General features: G+C 39.9%; 2 protein-coding genes across 5 annotated transcripts in view; one reads left to right on the forward strand and one right to left on the reverse strand.

Annotated features, from left to right (window-relative positions):
• The window catches only part of SH3D19 (SH3 domain containing 19), a 110,749-nt gene extending 99,388 nt beyond the window's left edge, over nucleotides 1-11,361 (reverse strand). For both annotated transcript variants that reach the window (XM_063336561.1, XM_063336560.1), the window contains exons 1-2: nucleotides 11,266-11,361; nucleotides 10,794-10,877 (exon numbers count right to left, since the gene is read on the reverse strand). The gene's annotated coding sequence lies outside the window, so the exon portion shown is untranslated. The remainder of the gene's footprint in view (nucleotides 1-10,793; nucleotides 10,878-11,265) is intronic.
• Nucleotides 11,243-20,075, forward strand: part of FHIP1A (FHF complex subunit HOOK interacting protein 1A) — a 93,161-nt gene continuing 84,328 nt past the window's right edge. For 2 of the 3 annotated variants that reach the window (XM_063336565.1, XM_063336562.1), the window contains exons 1-2: nucleotides 11,243-11,376; nucleotides 11,685-11,752. The gene's annotated coding sequence lies outside the window, so the exon portion shown is untranslated. Of the gene's footprint in view, nucleotides 11,377-11,510; nucleotides 11,753-20,075 lie in introns of those variants that run through there. The other variant, XM_063336563.1, reaches the window with a different exon arrangement.

Below are 20,075 nucleotides of genomic sequence, written 5' to 3' on the forward strand. Positions count from 1 at the left end.
GGAGAGAAAAAAGGTTAAAAATTAGACGGCAAAGGGGGTCAAATTACATGCCCGCATAAGCAAAGCTGATCAAAGAGTAAGAAACGAAGGACTTGATTTATGTCTTAAAAATCAAATGCTTTTTCTTCCCTTTGATACAGGCAGTTAGTACTTCCATCATCTATGGAAGCTAGTGGACAAGATTACATTAATGCAAGCTAATTTTTAGTTAAGTGGTTTCACAGATTTTTCATTGATAAAAATACACCTGAAAAAGCCTCTGAATTTTCAACCAGTATTGTAAATCTAAACTGCCAAAGAATAGTATATCATTGTTCTGTTGTTTGACATAGAGTTTATGTGTAAAATAAGAACAGTTAGATCTCTCTGCAGAGCTTTATTTTTGTGTGGAATTAAGTGGGTTTAGCAGTTTCAGGCATACTTGAAACAGTATATAAAATATAAAATGAAAATCAGGATTAACTCCATTAATGCTGGTGGAGTTTTAACAGCATGAAATTAGTATGAAAAAAGCATTAGCCACAGCAACTTTTAAAGTTAGTTCCCAGTGCTACTAAATTATATAGCTCATTATCCTTAAAACCAGAATTATTTTATATGAACCATTTATAGTTTTACTTCAAATAGCTGCAATTATCCAATTTAGTTATTACACAATAAATATCTTCATGCTGCAATTCCTGATTCCTGTGTCTGTGATGTCCACATATTACTGATGTTCTTTGCAGACCAAATGTAATACAAAATTGAGAAAAGTGGAGACATAAATGCCAACCAATTAGTAATCAAATATAGGCTGCACTATACTTTCATGTGAACAACTTTCACTGAAGAAAACCTGAAAATTACCTATCAGACTGAGATATAATTTGAAAACTGAAAAGCACCCTCACACACAGTTGGAGAAGCCTTTGCTGGCATATTCATGTTCCTTCAAATTACCACATATCCCTTTTACCCACACATATCCATCTGACTTACTTGGCTGGCATTCAGTGCTTAAAGTAGAGAGAACTGGTAAATATAATTCTTCCCAGAGCTTTAACAATTACTCTAAATAGTCCATATTCTGTTGCTTTCTCTTCCATACCTGCTGCTTGCAATAAACTGATGTTTCTAAAGGATGAAAAGGGAAGTGGGAACCTCCAACCTACTCAGCTTCCTCCTGGATATCAAAACAAAGTCAGTATCTTCTTTCCTTCAACTTCTACCTCACTACCACTTAGCCTGTTAATACTTTCTTATTTTTAATATGAAAAGAGGTGGAAGTCAAGTACTCTATAATGAATCACAGTGATGGGTCTGTCCAGCCGCATATCCCATCTTCTGCAGTAGCTAATAGTACATACTTACAGGAAGAAGATGAAAATAGCTTAATTAACCTCTCTCTCAGCAATAAGCAGTTCAGAAACTTTCTGAGCCAAAGAAAGTGCCAGGAGTACTTTTTTCGGTATGAATTATAATCAGCGGGACTTGTCTTCCATTTTATATACTCCCCTTTGAACCCATTTTAACTGTTGCCTTACAACTACTGTGTTGAAATGATCAGTGACCTAGCAAGGCATTCTGACACCCTTCTAGGCTTCAGTTGCTATCCCTCACACTACCACTACCTCTGTTTTACTTGCTGCTTTAAACCTGCAACTTCACTTCATTGACAGCCCTCTAGTGCTTATGTTAGGCGAATAATGACACCACAAACTCTACTGGCTAAAATTAAGGGAATAAGCATTATGTTCCCTGACAACTGCATTTCCTAGGAAGCCAGACATTGCAACTGGCTGTATTGCTGGGCCCAGGAAGCTATCTAGGATCAGTGGTACAAAATCCAACTAGCCGTCACTTACTAGCAGCGCCTTCAGGCAGGGATGGATACTAGGGCAAATACTGTTTCATACTTTTAATGAAGACCTGGATGATGGGATGGATTGCACACACAGCAAGTTTGTGAGTGATGCCAAACTGGGGTGCATGGCTGCTGTTCAGAAGAACCTCTGCATCCTGGATAAACAGGTTGACGGGAACCTCATAAAGTTTAACACTGGCAAATGGAAATTCCTGTGGCAGGGATGGAGTAACTTCACGCAACAGGGCAGGCTGGAGGCCAGCTAGATAGAAAGCAGCTCTGCAGAAAAGGACCTAGATGTCCTGTTGGACAAGTTGAATGTGAGTCAGCAGCACGCTCTTGTATTTTATTGAAGATGCAGAGTGATAGGGCAAGAGGCAATGGGAGCAAGTTAGAACACAGAAAATTCCCACTAGGTATCACAAACAACTTTGTTACCATAAGGACAGACAAGTATTGGAGGAAGGGCCCAGAGAGATTTTGGAATCTCCATCCTTGGAAATATTTGAAACTGGACTGGAAAAGGCCCTGAGCAACCTGATTTATTTGGCCCTGCTCTGAGCGGTCTCCAGAGAGGCCTTCCAACCTGAGCGATTCTGTGTTTCTGTGGGTCTCTGATTACTGCAATTAGATCCAAAGAGGTGTCTGCACAAGAACGAGAAGGAGGTGGCAAACTAGTTATCTTCCCAGAAGCAAGCAATTTTTGTCCAAGGAAACCCTCTTTTGAGTTTTAGGCTCCAGCTAGGAACTGATTAACTATCATAAATTATTTTCTTAAGCACTTAGGACTCAGTACAGAAATAGTTTCACAGAAATCTGATTTTGCCAATTGAAACAACCACGCACTATACAACTATAGCACTTCAGCAGCACAATCATCTTCAGAAGAAGTCTATAAACTTCAATTTTGTTTTTCTTCCAATTTTAATATTTATTTATTAGCATGTATTTCTGGCTATGGTTGCAACCCTGATAAGCAATTCCATTTGAGTTTCTGGATTCCAGCAAAGGAAGTAAAACATTCTGGTTCGTTCTGCCACTTTTTTCCTACAGCTGTATACAACTTTCCCAGATGATTTTCATGGAATTGGCAAGTAACATGTGTCTGGCTGATTAAGAATTTATTTTGCACCTTTTAAAAAATTGTAATGGAGCATTCATTAACTAATCAAGTAGGAATACCAGCATAGGAATACCTATTTTGTGACTGCTCTCTCAGATGTATGGAGAGATTCACGGAGTTTAAATCTGGAGGCATTATTAGGTAACCTTGTCTTACTTTCTGTGCATCACAGCTATCCAATACATTTATTGCTTAGTTTATTAAAACAAGACAGGAAGGTGTCTTGACTACAGCATGTAAGGGCATATGTGTATTATCCAGTCCCACTCACACACACATGCACACAAGGAATTACGTGTATACTCATAAATATATAGACATACACATTTATACTATTCATATACATATATAGAGTAAGGTATCCTGGAGCCAAGAATAATGAACTAAAAGAAAAAACCTAAGGCTTAGGTTCTCAACTACACCACAGATTTTCTTTTTAATAAGATACAGGCTGATACCATATTAGCTCTTTGAATATAATGGGATTCCTACTTATATGAATAATGCAGAATAGATGCTAGAAGACTTCAGACTTTAATACTAGTTAGCATCATCATTTGGCAGGTGAGATATTTCCCACAGGTCACACAAGTCTACATATTTATTCCTAGTGATTCCACTAATCTCTGCTCTGGAAAGCTGAGCTCCTCTACTAGAGCTTCTCCTCCCATCCAATGCAGATAACTCCAGCAATAAGCCTCTAGTGACTGGAACAGATGTTGCTGTTTATTTAATTTATTTATTTTACTAATGCACAGCTGCCAGGGCCGACAAATGAAAAACATTTAATTCCATCAGGATTGCAATTTCCAGTGCCTGCATGTTAAAAGACAAAGTCCCTAAAAATGCTATTTTTTTAAACAAGGGTGTCAAGCTTGAACTTGAACAAATAATTTCTTATGATAAAGAATCTCAAGACACTAGTATGTCGAAGCTTACATTCTCATACAAGTTCTTAGGTGTGCAAACCATAATTGATTTCTCAGAGATAAGTGTATACGACTCATGCTGTACAGTTAGGACATATTTCTTGAACTGTAACAATCCAAGTTCAAAATTAATAACATTTCATTATATAATCCAATCTATTTAGAATACTAACTATGTATTGTTTTATTTTCCTTTGTATAGGTAGATGGCAACCATAAGTTTCCCTTAATGCAAATAAAATACTACAGAATCTCATTGTGGGGAGAGAAATATAATGAAAAATAGGAAAATCAAAACAACTCAACAGAAATACCCTAAAAAAAGGCAGCTGAAAGACAAAATCCCTTGAATTATAATTCTGACTATTTCTGGTTCTCTATTTTGCCTTCCTCAAGACAGTTAATGGCCAGATTTCCAACAGCGGTGGCACTGCGTAACTTTCAGATGCTAGAGTGAAATTCATACCTGTGTTACAGGTCCTTCACAGTGTGCATAGGGAGAACTAAGCCCCTTACGAAAGCCATCCAAGAAGTCTCCACTGAGCAGAGAGCTGCTTAGAGCTAGCTAAAGGGCTATGCAATACAGAGGAGTGTAACTGCAATCCTGTCCTTTTTGGAGATGCGCTGTATGAATTAGGACTACAAATGAAGATTTTTGTTTAGTTAGCACCCAGAGCCTAGAAACTGCTATTAGAAAGAACTGAAGGGAGCTTTCTTCAGAACGCATCTGCTGAGGAGCTGCTGTTGGCCCTAGAAATAGTACATTAATAGATCATTTGCCTACAAAATAAAAGAGCAGGGCTTAATTTTAACTCAGCCAAAGAAATTCAAACTCCCCTTTCCTTCCTTGCATTGATGTTTCTTACCCATCAACTTATACAAAGTAGGAAACTAGGGAGTCCTTTGAAGCTGGAATACTGTGCTGCAAAGAGCACAAGCCTGGGAAGAGCAAGCAAGAGGAGCACGATTGTACCAGCCAGCAGCCAGGAACTAGCTCTCAAAGGGAGAGAAAGAGACTTGGAGCCTGGTCTTTGATCCTAATGCTGTCTATGCCTTTTATCCAATGATTTTTAAATGGAAAGGGTTATAAGCAGTTCTCAGCTGCCAGATGCTTTTGAAAAAATGGACTCTATTTCAAAGAATTTAGGCACCTACTAATGCTGATATTTGACCCCAAATCTCCAACAGCCATTGACCTCTAATTCAGTAAATTGCTGAGGATTTCAGTAAAACTTCCTATTGAATACCTTGCAGAACAAGGAGGAACCTTAAAATGTGGGGCTTTGTGTCTGTGATTTTGCTGGAAGTCATGATGGAGGTTTTGTCTTGGCTGTTCTCAGTCTCTTTCTGAGAGTGTCTCTCCAACTGCCCAGTCTGAGAGTTTGAAACAATTAATCTCATGCAAAGATAGGTCCCCAGCTTTTCTCTTGCACTGAGTATTTATTTGGCATAAATAAAATCATAATTGGCAAAAAATGAATTTTTTTTCAAAAGATTAAGTAAAAACTTCTCTCAATTGACTACTTTAGACTTACGACTCTTAACAGTTAGCCATAAATTCTGAAGAGAAGTTAAGCTACAATGTAAACCATTAAAAACAACTGAGTTTCCAGGAAATAAAACCCTTTTTCTGTACATTGTGTGCAAGAAATGCAAAGCTCTCCTCCTTTGCAAGTCTTATGTCTGTCCCTTATTTTCTCTGTAGAAAGTAACACCTACTACAAAGTATCTGACAATGGTGAAGAATCACTTTATTGCAGACCTAAGAAGGAACAAAAAAGCACACGCAGAGGAACAAAACACTACTAAGAATTACTCTCTGATTCACTATAGATTTTTTGCCCAGCAGCTGAATGGTTCATCTCCAGTCTAGTATTGGTCCATTCATAGAGGAAATTAGTATTCATATACTCACACAAGAATGCTACCTAATAACATTTCATTGTATTTTAAGCAGCATAAGAGAGACATGCAGATTTATACTATATTTCGTTGCCCATTTTGTCTTTGCATCTTCCCAGATATGTGGCTGGACAGTAGTACTATTCAGAGACCAGTGGTCTTGTACAGTATGACATTTTCTTTTCCCCTCACTCAGTAACAATTTCCAGCAGGTGCAAATTCATGTTAGTTCAGGGGAAAAAAACCTAAATTGTAGCATATCTGATTTCACCTCTGGAAAATAGGCTTTGTGTAACACAGACTGCAGGATCTTCCCATACTGCAAGTAACCTATTTCCCATTGTCAGTAGCTTGGTGATTACAGTCTACCAAAAAGGTGGTCTGTCAAGAGGACAAAGCAGAAGGTTTTATGAAAGCAGACAGAACTGTGACTTTGGGAGGGCAATATAATGGTGAAAACTAAGGGTGATGCTATAAAAACAGGGAGAATACTGTGTAGGTATTAATAAGCAAGGGCTTCTCTAAAGAATTTACATAGATGGCATTGTAATTAGCTGGGAGGAAGCCTTGTATCTGAGCCAGTGTTCAACAGTGCTATTGCGGTCTATTAAAATTTCCCTACTGATGAACTGTCAACGTTCTGGGTTTTTTTTAAAAATATGACATAATTAAATTATTAAATCCAGATTGTCAGAGGTGACTTTTGAGGGGGTAGAAAAACATAGATGTTTTTCCACTATTGACTATGATGTGACATGTGTGCAAGTTATAGGTTATGGCAGAGTAGCTTTGGCTCTGTTTGCTTAAATACCATGTTCACTATAATCACAGTCTGTATAACCAGAAAAGCAGAATAATGCTGATAACCTAATTTTCATTAAGAAATGTGTTATGTAGTTCTTGGCCAAAGCTCCCACTGGACTTTGGAGTATAACTTGTAATTAGAAAAGGAGGATGAGCCTTTAAAGAGTCTACTGCTACTCGTCCTCTAGGGATGTATTTTTGTTAAATATCCTTCAGCTATATTCTTAAGGTAAGCTATTTGCTAGGGTCCAGCCATAAATCTTTGCTGGCAGGGATGGTTTAGCAAATCCAAAATAAATCTATGAGAAACAGAAAAAATTTCTATCCTGAAACTATCCTGCAACAGTAGCAGCCTACAGAGAAGGAAGGAGATTTTGTCCTCTTTCTGTGGGAAGGGAGGGGTTTTTTAAATCTTTTTTAAAAAAAGTTATCAGTTATCCTCCTCCTTCCCAAGCATGCAGCTTGAAGGATTTACAGCACAAGTCCAGGGTTCAGCTCTATGTTTTCAAAGCATAAAGAGAAAAGGAGAGTATCTGAAAAGGACAAAGGCAAGTTCTCAGAAAACACAGAGGATATATTATAGCACGTACTTTAGACATATACTCTCAAGCAAAAAACCTCACAAACAATAGGGTAGAGCACAATTGTTTCTAGATGCTTATCTGTTAAAAGACACTTTTGGAATCATACTTTCAGCTTCACATATTCTTTATGCTAATTTATGGTGCTGCAGCTCATTCCTGTCCTCATGCTGCTCCCTCTTTTGTGCCAGGGTAAGGATTTATATGGTGGCAGGTGAACCAGATCAAAGAACTGATCCATGTTAAAGTTAACCGTAAAAAAGGGGGGGTAATTTTAATCTGGATCAGGGAACTGATCTCGTTTATCAAACAGCTGCATGGATTTTCTTTGACTGCATCAGGGAAGATAGAAGTGTAGGGAGGGACAGAACGGGTAGAGAAAGGCAAGATTACTTCTTTTGATAGCAGTGCTGACCTGTGCCATTTTACAGCATATTAGAAATGAGAGAGTATGAGTGGACTGACTCTTGGAGAAGAGTGAATTAACTTATTCTCAAAATTAGTGTCAGACCCTTACAATGTATTATAGATAACCAAATCTGGTTTTAAAGAGGAAAAATAATTATGCTATAGGGGCAGTGAACTTAGTTTGGTTTGTCTCATAAATCACTAATTCATAATAGTCAAAGGTGAGCCTTTCAAAGGAAGTCCTGTTACATAACTTCCTTAACAAACTTTCTTTTGTTTAAACAGTTGTCTTGAAACGGGTAAATCAACAAATACCAGTTAAGATAGATTATGAAATCTTTTAAGTTGTTTCTGTTGATCAAAGTACAGGCATTTCAGAATTCATTATATCTTTTTTTAGCAATCTTTAGTTTATTGTATTCATTGTATTGTTTAAGCACTTAAAGGTAACACATTAATTTCCAATCTGTATAAATATTTTTATTAGTTACCTGTCTAGCCAAGTGTCTGAGTTCTATCCATGTAAATATAACATTTATCTTGCACGTACTAATGATTTTAGAATATTACTACATTGTAAATTGTGCATTGAAGCAAAATACCTACGAAACCATATCTCAAAAAAGCTTGGGGACATCTTTGAACATTAAGGGATAGATCTGGTTTACACCATTCAGATGAAATATGACTTAGGTAGAAGTAACCAATGATTTTTCAAAAACATTCAACAAACTGATTTTCTTTCTTAGTATGAAGGTTTTAAGGTATGTATAGATAAAATTCTTAAAGAATCTTTCTGAAGATTTAATCTAGATCTTCTTTTTTCTGATGGCTCACAGAAGGTGTAGAAAAAAGGCTGTGACATCGCATGTAACGTGACTCAGAACACATTCCCGTATTCCTCTCCATTCTTAAACAGTATATGTTTATCCTCTTGCACCTTTCCTGAAAATCAGATCTCTTGCTAAGAAGCAAACGTATTATTTCTTTTACTGGGATGATATCTAGATCACATCTGTCTTAAATGTGGCAGCTCAGAGGTCACTTAATTTTTGGTGAGCATTGTGGTTTGTTGACAGTGACTTTTTTTTAAAATGAAACTATATCTATCTTACGGATTTTCTATTTGTAGTACACCTGCAACTTGTAATTGGAGAGTGTAGTTGAATACTTTGCATAAAGCACACTTCTTAATGGACAAATGCTTATGCATCTTTAAAATACGTAACATGAAAAAAATGGCATAGAAATTTACAGTAAGAGAGCTCTTCTAAAAGCTGTCTGGTTTACATATGTAGATACACTTGGTCATTTTTATCTGCAACAGTAAATTTTTTTCTGACACTGTAGGCATGCCCTTGAGTCACAGAAAGCAGAAACTTTCTGGAATTTCTTTAGAAAGCCTGAGCTTTCCGTGGGGTAAAACTGGTGACCAAAAGTATGAGCATACATGTTGTTATGTTCTCTAACCACTATAAATACAAACTTAGTTTAATTACTGCTTAAACTTCGCTTCAGGCCTTGCACACTTGTACTGATGACACATTCAAGACTGGCAAATGCTGTTTTGTTAAATCTCATGTTACCCTTACTATGTTTAACTATCCTGTCAGTCAATTGTGTTTGGGTTCAAGTGCTGTGCCTCTTACTCTTACACCTGGGTGAAGTATTTCTTAGTAGCTAAGAATGCCTTCAGAACAAAGAGGGCCAGTAGGAAGATTAGTGGGAGCTTGTGATAAGCCATCTTTACACTTCCATCTCTTCTAACTCTGTGTGATAGAACAGCTTATCTAATGATTAAGAGATAGGGATGTAAAGGGACAGCTATCTTGGATTCAACCTAATTATCACAGGAAAAATAATTATAGAGTGTTTTTAAAATGCTTAGAGCAGCAATAGAAAGAAGTGAAAGAGATTATATCAGTATCCATAACAGACAGTGCTTCAGAGACTCACTCCTTAATGATCTGCTTATGATGAGATGTTTCACACAAAGGGCATCTTTCATCTGTGTGCTGGCTGACGGTTCCCATGCTTCTGAGACCAAATAATATAAACAGAAGTATCCTCTCAGTTTCTGCTAAAGTCCTCTAGCCAATTTTACCAAATTCCCAAGCTGGCTTCTACCCTGGCATCCTAGGCAGCCACCAAATGCCACCCACCTATGTACACAGGCTCTATAGCAGCACACAGAAGCTGCTTCCTGAACAAATGGTAATACCAGATCTAACATAGGAAAACCACCTCTCCAACAGAAACATGCATGCCCAGACATCTAGGCAACAGATTCTGGATTCAGACCACAAGGGGGATGACATTAGTAGCTCTGCTGAGCACTTCTACCATAGCATTTGCAATAAAGAATTATGTTGAACTAATATTTTATCTTGCAGTTCTGAAAACAATAAACAACAGTGTAAGAGGGAAGGAATTATAGTCTCTGGAAATAGCTGTTCCTCCCTCCTCAAAGCTTAGATTTAGCTTCAACATATGTCAAGATATTTTACAAGAACCAATGATTCTTCCAGTCTTTCTAACTGGAGGAACCTGAATCAAGTTTCATCGGTTTTATTTCTGACTAGATTTTTGATGATGGTTTTGTCCTGGGTTGGAAAATCTTAACCCTGGCATACCTAGGTGTGAATTAGTTTGTGATGATCTAGTTAGTTAGTAATCTTAGTAAATTATTCTGTAATTACATAGAGCATTTGGAGAGAAAGCTTCCTGAACTTATAGAGAGCACCATTAGACTTGGTAAATTATATTATACATTTATTTAAATGAGCTGTTACCCTAATAGGCCACCATCTATTCCTATTTTGAGTCATTAGCGAAATCACAATCAGTACCCTGACAGTCTAATTATTTGAAGCCATTAGGAAAAAAAAACCAAAACCTACAAATTGCACAGCGAACCATGCTTAACTATTCACCATGGCAGTCTATCACAGATATAGTAAGGTATTTAAAAATAGGAACTATATAGTTTGTATCATTAGGGAATTAGCTCTAATTCTAAGTAACATGGGCTGGATTTAAAGCGGTACTTGTGGTTTGCAGGTTTTCCATGTAGGAGAAATTGATGTTTCTTATTCACAGCAGCTAGGTGTGTAACCCTCCCAGAGGGGCCCAGGCAAATGGCGGGCAGGTGATTCCCCTGCCCCGTCACCCTCCACAACAGGCCACAAAGGCCAGCTCACCGAGGAAAGCGCTGCCGCTTGCACCCCGAGGAGCGACGGCATTGTCTGCTGAGAGGGAGCAACGCTCATAGGCCGCGGTATCACCTAAAGAAAAAAACCAAAAATTAGTAATAATAACCATTAAAAGGGGGGGGAGGAGGGCGTGTAAGAGTGCTGACCGACGCCGTCCTCTGGCGGGCGGCCGCGGTTGCCTCGGCAGGCGCGGAGGGCGAGCGGGCCGCCCGCCAGAGGACGGCCGCGGGCCGGGCCTCGCCTCACCCCGCCAGGTCGCGGCTCCACCCCGCCTCCCTGACTCAGCGGCCGGTGCCGAGTTGGGGCCGCCCGCCGTGAGGGGAGGGGGGCCAGATGCCCGCCCTGAGGGGACGGAGCCTGCGGGGCGCTCGGTGAGGGCGGGCTTGAGGGGGATCCCTCCCTCCCTCCTCTGAGGGATTAGCTCTGGCCCCGGCTGTCCTGTCGCTTGACGGCGACTTACCTGGGCGGCCGCCTCCGTTCCCTCCCTCCCGGAGCCGGTCGCTTCGGCAGAGAGGGAGCGGAGCCCGCCTCGCCCCTCCCCGGGGAAACTTTCCACCACCGCCCGCGCCAGGTAGGGGCTGGGCCCCATACCCGCCCCCCGCCCTTCCCTCCACCGGGGCGGGAGCCGTGAGGGGGGTGGCGGTGGTTGGGGCCGGGCCTCCAACCTGGCGGCGGGGCCTCCGGGGCGGGCGCCGAGTTGAGGAGGGTTCCGTTTCGCCTCGTCGGCGGGTGCGAGGCGGCGACGCCGGTGCCCCCGGCAGCCGGGCAGCTGGTGCCTGGCCTCAGGGCCGGCGAGGGGAGTATATAGGTCACTGGAAGTAATGCCCGCCTAATCCCCTTTTATCTTTTCGGCTCGGCTTTTCCGCTGCTGGTTTGTAGGGCGAGCTGAGCAGCGTTGGCCGCAAACTTCTGGGAGAGGACCCAGCCTTCGCGCAGGGGGAGCCGAGGTGAGAGCGTGGGGATGCGTGCTTTTATTTCAAAGAAGGCTTTTTTTCCCTCACAAGCGTGACACTTTACCTAGTGCATTTCTCTTTGCATCTCCTAGTATTTCTCTTTGCATCTGGTAGCGGCGTGACCCTGTGCCTGGGTTGTCAGTCTGGGTTCAGGCTTCTGTTTTAACAGTCCAGTAGCACTGCTGTGTTTTTTTTCTTCGGGGCACTCATTGCATCGCTCACCAAATCGCTGACGGCTACTTTGGTATTTTCTTGGGATGCCAAAGGAAAGCAGAGGTCTCAGCAACTTCAGGGCCCTGGTAACTGGAGAGGACAGTGAATGTCCTGATAAAGTGATTGCTGTGTTGCTGTGATCTTTGAGGCAATGAGGAACTATTAGCAAGGTCATGTGAATGTGTTCTGGCACCCAAGGTTGTTGGTAGTAACTCGGCATGATTTTGATTGAGTTACTCCATGTGGACAAATCTGTAGGCGCGGGCAGATACAAACACTGTCTGTTAGGAGATTGTGTGTAGGGCCAGCCTGCCCGTATGGAACAGTTTGACAGGTTGGGGTCTATGGTTTCTTATAACTGAGAAATGCTAAGGCAGACTTGGCAGTATTTGGAGATTTTCATTCCAGTCTGATTTCCTCCTCCTCCCTGGGGTGTGTGATTGGTTTTCTGATGAGCGTTAACGTGTCATATGATGATAAGAAGAACAAAAATGCCTGAAAATTAATGTGTTATTTTATACACTGCCATACTTCTGGTTGAACTGAAAAAGACTTCAGAATCTGCCAGTGCCCTCTCTCTCTGCCTACATGTTTTCTGTTGATCAATGTGAACCTCTGATGCTGTGTAACAGTTTATAGTTGCATTTTTCATCTGTACAACAGTGGTTTTGTTCCTCCTCGTAGCTGTAAGAAGGATTCATGGCCTCATCTTGTTAGTGGTGAAGCATGATGCTTTTATCTTGTTTTCATTTGCAGAGAGAAGAGGGAGTGATAATAAGCTGTCCGTTCGAAGAGATGTCTCACACACCAATATGGTAGTAGTGTTAGGTCATGCAGTACAGGCCTATGTTTCTGGCCTGTGCTGGTTTTAGAAAAAAATGGCGATTGGAAGGGTTTGTAATACCCAAAGGAGTGAAGTCAGATTAGGGTTTTCACATTATTTGTGTTGCCTTACTTCTGCTGGGCTGTGCATGAAGAGTCCACCTGATCTGAAACTAATCTAAGAATTAGGACCTAATGCTGTAATTTGTTTCTTCTTCTCTGTCTCTGCTTTAATGAACATTGAAGGTCAAAGGGAGAAGGAAAAGACAGAAAAACTTGCAATCTACTTTGTAAAGTATAAATAATTGCAAAGGGCGAGATTGTACCAGTGAGATACTGGTGTGAGGATGGTAGTTGTGAAGCTGATGGAACATCCAGATGCCTTTTTCTGTTATCCATCTCAATCAAGACAAATGTTTTCAATTGACTTCTGCTAACAGCTATTTTAATCTGTTTATTGAGCCATGATGATTGATGATATGTGCTTTGAAAAATAAGTGAATTCTGTTAAAATGATGAAAAATGTGTTGCCAAAACCCACGGAAGAAACATAACTTCATTTACATCTTTTTTCCTTTTTTTTTTTTTTTTTTTAAGCTTTACTGTAACCACGTTGTGTCTAAACTGTATGGTAGCGATGGTAAAAATTGGATTATCCTCTGTGAAGGTTGTTTTGGGTTTGGGTTTTCCCTAAATGGGATACAAAACTTCATAGAATCCAAAACTAAGAGAACTGAAATTGGAGAAACTGCTGCCAATGGGGTTTTATTTGATCCTGGCATGAAACTGAGTTTTAGAAATCTGTATGTGCATTTTCTTTTCAAAAGATTATACTAATGCATTGATGCCTGTTAAGCTTCAATCTTCAGATTTACAGACTCTCAGTAGCATCTGAAGCACCAGTTTCTCTGTTAAACTGCACATCGAAGGGTTATCAAAATTACTTTGATGTCCATCAAGTTTTAAGGCTTTTTAAAAAAGAACTTATTCACAAATACTGCTGTTCCACCCTTGCATATCTTTCTTTATTAGTATACAAATGCTGCTTTTTTGATGCTCACAGAAGGTTTCATTGCAAGGGCTTCTCAAATTTTAATTAGACTATGGGAATCTTGTTTAGTTCTTTAATCTTTGAGTTGCATACTCAATTTATAAAAAACGCAGGTCTCCATATCCTGGTATAATCTTATTGTGACTAGTAGCTTCTCTCAGACATGTGTGAGAGAGGTTCTGTCTCTCTCTTTGTGCTCTATGGCACGTCTAGAGTAGTTGGTATGTTTGTGATGTTCGTTATGTGCTGCTGAGAACAGGGCTTTTGTGACCTCTTGTTCCAGTCATCCTGTTTTTGTAACAGTTTTATAACTATATTTTGGTTTATAGGCACTTAAACTCTTAAGACCCTCCTACTCAAACATGCTGACTTGGCATTGTTAGCTTACTGGTAGTCTCTTCTCAGCCTAATCAGGTAGTTATTTAGTGTAAGACTGACCTACAACCCAGGAAAAATCGTATCCTCTGTCCCCGTTGGAGAAAGCTCCTAGGAAGGAGGGCATCAAGGAAGGCTGTTGGCAAAATGGTGCTTTTTGTATCTTGTTTTTGGGTGCGTTTCAGGTAATGTATTACACAACAGTGGATGCCTATACTTTAGGTATGTTATGGATGCACTTTTAATGCTCTGATACTGTTGAGTCAAGAAAAGTAACCTCTGGGTGCTTCCAGAAGAGGCTAAAAAGGCCTGCACTGGTCAAAAGCAGGGGCACTAGTGATCTGGAAATTCTGAATTTCTTTCAGTCCTTTTTGCAGTACAGCATAGTGGCCAAATAAAGGCTTGTAAGAAGCTGCTGATATGGCTGTTTGGTAAGAATTGCTGTACCATTAAAAACTCCCAAGAACAGCCTCCAAGAAACGGTGCCTTTTTCTGATTGGATTCATCCTTTTGGAAAGTAGAGCTGGGACTTCATTGTGTCATGGGGAGCAGGTCAGTTAGACCTGGATCAAGCCTGAAGACTGACTGGGCTGAACTGAAAGAATGGTTTTGAATGCCTTTTGTAAATGCATACAGCAATAAATGATTCTGGAATAATTACTCCTGTGTAATGTACATACACACACACCTCCCAATACATTTTCAAGTGTTAACTTAAGTTTGGAGTTGCTGTGATGGTAGTAAAGCATTCACAGCTAAAGTTAGTGTTATGAAGACTGAGGAGCTTTTGGGAACACATCTTGCCTTACTTTCTGTCTTAGGCATTGATTGTAAGGCTTCCTACTGTTTTATGTAGATATCTTTTAGTAAATGACTCGTTGATGGTATGATAGGAATGCTGTCCGTTTAAAACCATGTGGCCAAAAAATTCTTCTCAAAGGTGATCCTGAAGGGCATGTCCAGGTGAGGCAATTAATTCCATGTGGAATGAAAGCAGAACAGGTGAGGTAAGAGCTGGTGACAATGGTGATAGAGGCTCAAGGTACTCAAAGACACAATTTAAGAATGTGTTACCTTTGATATCTAGTGGGATTACCTTTAATTAACACAGGAATGTTTGGAAACATGGCACAAATATAGCTATCTGCATGCAGGAGGCCTGAAACCTTAGTTTCATATATATATACACGTGTAACAGTATTTTTCCTCCAAAATCAACATCCAGCTGAAAAGCAGGGATCCTGAGTTAGTTTGTATAAGATGTACTTGGGGCTTTGACTTGCATTATTTCTGAACTAAATGCATAGCAGTTGCAGAATTTGTCCTGAAATTTATTCTGTTTCAAACTGTGGTGGCTCCCCGTGGGTGTTAAGTTATTGGGAAATCAATGACTTCTTTTTCTTTTTTTTTTTTTTCCTTAAAAAAAAAAAAAAAAGTCAAATTGTGAGGTAATACTGGATTGCCTACCTGCACAGTGATGATAGACCATGACAGTTAATTCTGATGTAATCAGAATTAGTATTGTAGAGGACATGTTATCTGCTTCTGTGTGGGGAAACACATAGCTAGATTAGTGCTAAAAGTATTAGGCAAATTCTTGTTATGTAATATTTGCCATTTAACTGTAGAAGCATAGTCAAATGTCATCTTCTCCCCTTGTACCTCTACTGTAGTCTCCAAACAGTATGACAGACAGTTTTGTTTATTTAAACAGTTGTATGCCTTATAAGAACTTGTTGGGTTTTGGGGTTTTTTTTGGTGTTTTTTTGTTTGTTTTAAAAAGGCAAAAAAGCTGTACGATTATAAAAACATATGCTAGGTTCTTTGCATAACCACCTGTTGCTGAAAGATGCTTGTAACCTTTATCCTTCTAATTCTAGATAATTTTTTACAAGTTGCCTGTAGTGTATATTGGTGGAGGGTAGGATTTATTTCTGTGAAAATTTTTATTTCACAGACCTAAGGTAGTGACTATTCTGCTAGGAGTTTAGTTTGCCTGGGGAACTCATAAAGTGACGGTGAAAGAGCTCGCAGCTAGAAGGATTTCCTAATGTACGTAAAAAAATAAAACCTTTAAGCTATTGACAAGACCTATATGCCAGCAAACTTTTGAATTGTAACTTAAATTTAACTGTTGGTTGTTTTTATTGCACTGGCTGATGGTTTAAGAGTTGAACTGCTGAAGAATCAATCCCACTTGCATTTACAAAATCTTCTGTAAAACCTCAGGTACCCCTGAGCAGGAAGGAAAAGAATTTTGTATTTTTTAATTGGTTTTATTAACAATTAACAGTTAATATATTTGTAATAAGTAAACATTTTCCAGACGGATTTGTTTCTTTTTTGGCACACTAGTCAAAGAGCAATGAATGAAAAACTGCTGTTGTGCAGCCAGGTCCAAGAAGTGGTGTGGGTTTTTACTAGATTGTGTTTACTCAGGTTGATGTGGCAGGCTCCTGCCCTAATGCAACAGGCAAGAGGGAGAGCTAATTTGGCTTGCTGCTTCGCCAGCGTACTGGCATTACCTTAAGAGTAGTGTTTCTGTAACATGTGTCTTGAACATATAAGGGAAGATGGGAGCCTGAGCAGGGAGGTGCTGCTTTTGTAATTACAAGTTTAAGCTGAAACATCTGTGGCTTGTTACCTTGTTACACTGGACCTGTGTGCTTTATTAAACGTAGCTGTGCTGTTTCCTCCTTGCACACTTGTGACAATTTTGTGCTTTGCCAGTGCCATAAATATGTTTTAGTACAGGGTCATAAATTCAGTATTCCTGTAAGAAAACCTATGGAGGACAAAAGCTTATCTCCCCTTGCGAAGAACTCCCTTTCTTTTCAGTGCTGGACTTCGCAGGAAGTGCATGCTGCCAACCACAGCAAGATGTGGATTCATTTCAGAGATGAGGGCTCTGTTCCTTTCTGTGTGTGACTTAGAATTATGGTGGGTTCTTTTTCCTGTATGCCTGACGAAGGTACAGCTATGACAGGTGCTAAGCAGTCAACAGATTTTTCTGTGAACCATTAATGCCTTCAAAAACAGTGCATTGCTCCTTGTTTTGCTCTGATGTTATCGAACCACCCAAATGTTCCTGTAGTGCCTGTGGCATGGATTGGGAATATCAGTCATATTGGGACTCATGATTCTGAGTTTCAAAGAATTAGTGAATTCAGCTAGTCTGTTACTTTGAGGTGGTCTTGCCTTTTTATTATGTTTTTTTCTTTTCTTTTTTTTTTTTAATTGGCCATTTTGCCATTCAGTACAGGGAAGCATAGAACACATAGTCAGCAATAGGCGTGACAGGATAATTTCCTTCTTGAATTGCTGACTTGCATTAAGATTAATTATGCTTGCCTGCTTGGAGTAGTTTCAGGTAAACAATTAGAAAGTTCTTTATCAGCTCCTTGAAACATTTTCATAGGATGAGGAGCATGTGAAATGGAAGTACGTCTTCTTAAAAGTTGGGGGAGTGGGGTGTGTGGAAAGGAAGTAAATAAACATGGAGGGCAGAAACTGATTTGCCCTCACAATGATTTCTATATTTCTGTTCTTAATATTTTGGTCCCAGCAATGTGAACAAAACTGGGAAACGTTAGCATGAGCTGGCTGCCAGATACCAGAGAAGTTTTATGGATGTCAGTGGTTACATCTGCCTTCAGCACTATTTCACTGGCATGATTTTTACAGTGGTGACATTTGCCAACAGCCCAGTGCTTAAGGGTTCCTGACTTGATAGTGTTGATACAGCAGAACAGACTGTAGTATTGAGATGATTTTGCAGAATTTCCTTAGGCTAGACAGAGCTAGGTTTGTCTTGCTTGGATGCTAGTGGAGTCCTTGGACTTGGAAAACTTTTTTTCTTTTTACAAGAACCTTTGTTGTTGAAAAAAAAAAAAATAAAAATTAAATATTCAGAGAGAAACTCCTCTCTCGTGAGACCCCACCTGGAGTACTGTGTCCAGCTCTGGGGCCTCCAACATAAGAAGGACATGGACCTGTTGGAGCGGGTCCAGAGGAGGGCCATGAAAATGATCAGGGGGCTGGAGCACCTCTCTCCTATGAAGACAGGCTGAGAGAGTTGGGGTTGTTCAGCCTGGATAAGAGAAGGCTCCAGGGAGACCTTGTTAGCGGCCTTCCAGTACTTAAAGGGGGTCTACAGGAAAGATGGGGAGGGACTCTATCAGGGAGTGGAGTGATAGGACAAGGGGTTATGGTTTTAAACTGAAAGAGGGGAGATTTAGATTAGATATTAGGAAGAAATTCTTTCCCGTGAGGGTGGTGAGGCACTGGAACAGGTTGCCCAGAGAAGCTGTGGCTGCCCCATCCCTGGAAGTGTTCCAGGCCAGGCTGGATGGGGCTTTGAGCAGCCTGGTCTAGTGGGAGGTGTCCCTGCCCATGGCAGGTGGGGTTGGAACTAGATGATCTTTAAGGTCCCGTCCAACACAAACCATTCTATGAAACAACTAAGGAAGTTTAGCAAATACTGCATTTACGATGTGTGCTGTACGCAAGTTATATCTTTTGTTAGTGTTGTTGTTTTTAGCAACTTAGTTGTTAGTAAAATGGGTTAATCAGAAATGGTAAATTGCATTCACCAACCAACATTAAGGATGTAGGGATAAAGGTCAAAGGAAGTTATAATGCTCTTTGTTAGACCAATTTCTGTAGCTGAGGGAATAGACAAAGTTATGGGCACACAGACCTTGGTTCTGCTGACATTCAAGCCAGCTCAGTTAAAATTACTGGATTATTTGATTTTTGGTGTATATAGAAGCTATCTGAACACTTTTCTAGGTATTAATGTTTCTTTTAGTCTTTGCCTGTAAGGAAAATAAATGTTAGCAGAATTTGTGGCTTGTATTTGCATGAACTTTTCCCATTAGCCTTCACTGAAATTCAACAGCATTTGAATTACTTTGTGTGGAGATACATTTTAAAAAGTTAAATGAATTAAAGATGAATGAAATGTCATCTGATTCTTCCTCTTAACAATTTAGAATTCTAAAGTGATAGTAATGCCTCCCATTTCATGGATGTTGCATTAGTTTAGGAAGTGATAAACTATGTGTAGCTTAAATTCAGCACTTGCTGTGCGTTATATCATTAACATAGCAGGTACATGTGCAAAGATTCAATAGGTGGAAAGTTACTGTTTGATTTTAAAGTAGCAACAAGCGTAGGGGATAAAATTTTGTTGTATTGCCAGGAAGTCGTACTGCATTACTAGTGGTAACATTCCTACAGAGTTTTGGCAAACATTTAAAGAACAACCGTTTAGGTCTAAAAGAGGCATCAACTCAACAGCAACATTTCAGGAGCACTCAGCATTGAGCTCAGTGACAGGAGATAATGTGATCTAAGCAGTTATCATTCCAAAGTACAGTCAAATATTCTGAGATAAAAATATTACTTATTCAAGTACAGGAATATTGGTGTCTGTGGCACAAGGAAGTTGAAAAAAACAACTGATGTCAGAATAAAACTTTTCCATTCTAAAAAATTCTACTAAAAGTCTGTGTGAATAAAAAGGAAAAGAATATTGGTACCGTCTCAGTAGAGGTAACCGAAGGCTGGCAAATTGGAGGGATTTTCTGGATGAGGGTGTTTGTGGAGACCTAGCAGAAATCATTTATATCACAGGATTTTAATTACCTAGGAGTGTTAGTTAGAGAGTATGGTGGGATGCAGGTTCTTAGTAAGTTCTTGGAGGACCTTGGTAAAGCTTTCCTGGTACTAAATATGAAGAAAGCAACCAGAAGATAAGTAACTTCTGCGAGAGCGTGCAAGTGAGAGTCTGGGAAGGAGGACTTGTGCTAAAATAAAGCAATTGATTTTTAGAAAGGCAGACTTCAGCTAAGT

This window comes from Chroicocephalus ridibundus, chromosome 5 (genome assembly GCF_963924245.1).
Source record: "Chroicocephalus ridibundus chromosome 5, bChrRid1.1, whole genome shotgun sequence".
NCBI lineage: Eukaryota > Metazoa > Chordata > Aves > Charadriiformes > Laridae > Chroicocephalus > Chroicocephalus ridibundus.